Here is a 5,000-nt window from a genome sequence, read left to right as displayed (position 1 = left end):
ATGGAATCGGTTACTATATCCTGAATCGAACAAAAGAGATAAAAAAACTGTGAATATTGTGTGATTAGTTTAGTCGGTGTCAAAAATCTAGAATTTGAGTAGGCAAGAGAAGATTGAATCAAAATAATTCCTTTTTTTTTTTTAAGTAAAGTTCTATTTCTGTCAGAGGGCAATATGAATGGTATATCATGTTCCATCAACGCACTAAACGGTTTATACGATATCTCTGGTGTGGAAGTAGGCCAACATTTCTATTGGCAAATAGGAGGTTTCCAAGTCCATGCTCAAGTACTTATTACTTCTTGGGTTGTAATTGCTATCTTATTAGGTTCCGCCGTTATCGCTGTTCGGAATCCACAAACCATTCCAACCGACGGTCAAAATTTCTTCGAATATGTTCTTGAATTCATTCGAGACGTGAGCAAAACTCAGATTGGAGAAGAATATGGTCCATGGGTTCCCTTTATTGGAACTATGTTTCTATTTATTTTTGTTTCTAACTGGTCGGGTGCTCTTTTACCTTGGAAAATCATACAATTACCTCATGGAGAGTTAGCCGCACCCACGAATGATATAAATACTACTGTTGCTTTAGCTTTACTCACGTCAGTAGCATATTTCTATGCGGGTCTTTCCAAAAAAGGATTAGGGTATTTCAGTAAATACATTCAACCAACTCCAATTCTTTTACCCATTAACATTTTAGAAGATTTCACAAAACCCCTATCACTTAGTTTTCGACTTTTCGGGAATATATTAGCTGATGAATTAGTAGTTGTTGTTCTTGTTTCTTTAGTACCTTCAGCCGTTCCTATACCTGTCATGTTCCTTGGATTATTTACAAGTGGGATTCAAGCTCTTATTTTTGCAACTTTAGCTGCGGCTTATATAGGCGAATCCATGGAGGGTCATCATTGACTAGTTTTTGTTTTTGAAATAGTCTAGCCTTTTTTTTTTTAGCTTAGCTTAGTCCAATGCAATGTATGCGCAACTCAAGATAATCTATTTACTTAGGGACCATGAAATATACAAATACGACGGTCTAGAGTAATAACAAAAAAGATTATGATATTAGAGAATTGTAATAAAAAAAAAAGGAAAGAGATCTAATCTAACTTTTTCCTAAAATTTTGGTTTGGTCCATTTTTTTTTTATTTATATTTATATCCTATTTCCCTTCAATGAATATTATCTTTATATTGATATTGTTTTGGTTTATTCAATTTCAATATTATGAGTCCTAATTTGAATAGGAATTCTTATGGTATCAATTTAGGGTCTATGATTTAAAAAAAGCTGTTCTTTCTATAGAATGATTCCCATTTCAGTCGATTTCATTCAATGCAACGATTGACCAAAAGAAAATTTTAATAAATAATAAAATAAATTGCATGAACTTAGCTCAATCAAATATTGATATTGATTTTTTATTTTTATGCAATGATTTGGTCTAATGAATTCGTCTATTTATTTAGATTGTATCCGTGTGAGATAATGATAAATAAAAGGAAGGGACGAATTGACAAAAAACGATATAAAAAATGATTAGAAAAAAAAGGGGGGGTAGAATTAGGTATATGGAATCTAATGGCTATAAGCCAACTCTTGTCCATCCTTTGAGGAATAATTCTAGAATCCGATTGAATCTAAGATATGAATAGTTGGTTTACGTTATGTAAGAAACACATGTATATGGGATATTAGATATTGACTAGTTATATATGAACTCAAAATATATCTAATCCACCCTACTACTGTGGATTTAGATAGGGATTCCAATAGAAGAATAGAAGTTCTTCTGTTTCGTCTTTGACTCTGAATTGAATGAATAAAGAGATAAAATAAAGACAAAACGAAGAATTCAAAGCAAAGAATGGGTTAGAAAAAAAGAAATGGAAGAACAAAGTATGCGCGGATTCAAAAAAATCCAGTGGATAGGAACTAAAAAAAAGATATCGAAATAGTTCTGACGGTTCAATAATATTCTCACTTCCATTCGGAGTTCTTAGTTACTTGGGCAGGTTGAATCTTAGTGATGGAATAATATAATTAAGTAAAAATTCATTGGATGATTGTATCATTAACCATTTCTTTATTTTGGTGCGAGGAACTTATCATGAATCCACTGGTTTCTGCCGCTTCCGTTATTGCTGCTGGGTTGGCTGTCGGGCTTGCTTCTATTGGACCTGGAGTTGGTCAAGGTACTGCTGCGGGCCAAGCTGTAGAAGGTATCGCGAGACAACCCGAGGCAGAGGGAAAAATACGAGGTACTTTATTGCTTAGTTTGGCTTTTATGGAAGCTTTAACAATTTATGGGCTGGTTGTAGCATTGGCACTTTTATTTGCGAATCCCTTTGTTTAATCCTATAAACATGAGAATTGTGTATTTTTTTTTTCTTATTTTATGGCTTGGGACTTACTCCTCGCTTTTTCGAATTATATCAAGATTTCACCCCTACAATTACTTATTTGTTGGGACAATAATCCATGGGAAGGATTAATTTGAGGATGAGGAATTATCACACTGACTCGCTTTCTTCCTTCCCCTTCTTAGTTCAAGAGAAACCTTTTTTATTGTTTAAAGGAGTGTTGCAACAAATGAGGTATTTTGCCATTGACATGAAACCCGCCCCCCCCTAATTCTAATAAGTATCATTATTATTGGGAATTTTCAACTGAAAAAAAAAAATACATTTCTAGCTAAATAGAATCTATTTTTGACTCCGTTTAGACGTAGGTAAATAAAAATTTATAATAATGAATAATTTAATAATAATAAATTAATTAATATTAATAATAAATTAATAATTTATTAAAAAAAAAAAAGAAATACATAGAATTAGAATAATTAGAATAATCTAAATATGATAGAATAGAATAAATAGAAAAGGAGTCAAAGTGATATAATACAAAAAAAAGAACCGAGTTCTTTTTTTTTTTTTTTAGTCTATCTAAAATAAAATAGGAGATCATATGAAAAATGTAACCGATTCTTTCCTTTCCTTGGGTCACTGGCCATCCGCCGGGAGTTTCGGATTTAATACCGATATTTTAGCAACAAATCCAATAAATCTAAGTGTAGTCCTTGGTGTATTGATCTTTTTTGGAAAGGGAGTGTGTGCGAGTTGTTTATTTCAAGAATAGGCTGGATTCACCCAGTTGCACTTTTTTTCATTATAACTAGGAAAGAAAAGAGTGCATGATCCCGCGAATTACTTCTGAATAAATTTCAAAATCATATTTAAGAACCATAGCATTTCGTCATTCATTGGTACATCGACTTTGATTCTCTATTAACCAATAATCCGGGACCATTAACATGGTTAAGGCCAAACTGTTTGAAGTTCAGATGCAGCAGGGTACTCTTTCTACTACTATGTTAATAAATACAGAAATATTTTCAAATAGTGGAAAATGTTTTTTCGATATAAAACACTCATGTCGATAAAACGATTCGAGCCCCTTTTTCCAATGCTGAATCGATGACCTATGTATAAAGTGAGAAGAATTCTTTGAATTTGAAGAAAAAAAAAAAAGAAACAACTTTGCTGACAAATTACAATTATACATTATACAATTCTAAGTACAATTATACAATTATAAATTATTATAAATTAATTATATGTAAATTTTTTATTTATTATTTATTTATTATACTTTTTAGTTTAGTTTTTTGATATATTTTCTATTTTGGTCAGAAGAATCCTCCGAATATTCTGGTCTTGGATTAGTGATCAGTTTCGATATTTTGGAATATGAATAGAGAAGAGAGGGAGAGGGTAAGCTCATTACATTAGAAAAAAAAAAAAGATATGGGAATTAAGTCCCAATAAATAAGAAATAATTGAGCGTGAGAGCCAAATGAATCGAAATATTCATGTTTGGTTCGGGAAGGGATCATGGAATTTTTGAAATAAAAAAAAAAAATGAATGTAAAGATAATCTACTTTCATTAAGTGATTTATTAGATAATCGAAAAGAGAGGATCTTGAATACTATTCGAAATTCAGAAGAACTACGCGGGGGGGCTATTGAACAGCTGGAAAAAGCCCGGGCCCGCTTACGGAAAGTGGAAATGGAGGCAGATCGGTTTCGAGTGAATGGATACTCTGAGATAGAACGAGACAAATTGAATTTGATTAATTCAACTTATAAGATTTTGGAACAATTAGAAAATTACAAAAACGAAACCATTCATTTTGAACAACAAAGAGCGATTCATCAAGTCCGACAACGGGTTTTCCAACAAGCTTTACAAGGAGCTCTAGGAACTCTGAATAGTTCTTTAAACAACGAGTTACATTTACGTACCATTAGCGCTAATATTGGCCTGTTTGGGGTGATGAAAGAAATAACTGATTAGTCCTTTTTTTTACCTTTTACTTTACTGTAGGCATTATTTTTTTCTTCCAAAAAATAATTAGGAAATACTCATGGTAACTATTAGAGCCGACGAAATTAGTAATATTATCCGTGAACGTATTGAGCAATATAATAGAGAAGTAAAGATTGTAAATACTGGTACCGTACTTCAAGTGGGCGACGGCATTGCTCGTATTCATGGTCTTGATGAAGTAATGGCAGGTGAATTAGTAGAATTTGAAGAGGGTACAATAGGCATTGCCCTGAATTTGGAATCAAATAATGTTGGTGTTGTATTAATGGGTGACGGTTTGATGATACAAGAGGGAAGTGCTGTAAAAGCAACAGGAAAAATTGCTCAGATACCAGTGAGTGAGGCTTATTTGGGTCGTGTTATAAATGCCCTGGCTAAGCCTATTGACGGTCGGGGTGAAATTTCAGCTTCTGAATCTCGGTTAATTGAATCTCCTGCCCCAGGTATTATTTCGAGACGTTCCGTTTATGAGCCTCTTCAAACAGGACTTATTGCTATTGATTCGATGATCCCTATAGGACGTGGTCAGCGAGAATTAATTATTGGGGATAGACAGACCGGTAAAACAGCAGTAGCCACGGATACGATTCTCAATCAGCAAGGG

The sequence above is a fragment of the Durio zibethinus genome, unplaced genomic scaffold (genome assembly GCF_047325235.1).
Source record: "Durio zibethinus cultivar Kanyao isolate XHJ-2024 unplaced genomic scaffold, ASM4732523v1 HiC_scaffold_137, whole genome shotgun sequence".
NCBI lineage: Eukaryota > Viridiplantae > Streptophyta > Magnoliopsida > Malvales > Malvaceae > Durio > Durio zibethinus.
The sequence above is the reverse complement of the archived record's forward strand: the minus strand, read 5'-3'. Positions refer to the sequence as shown.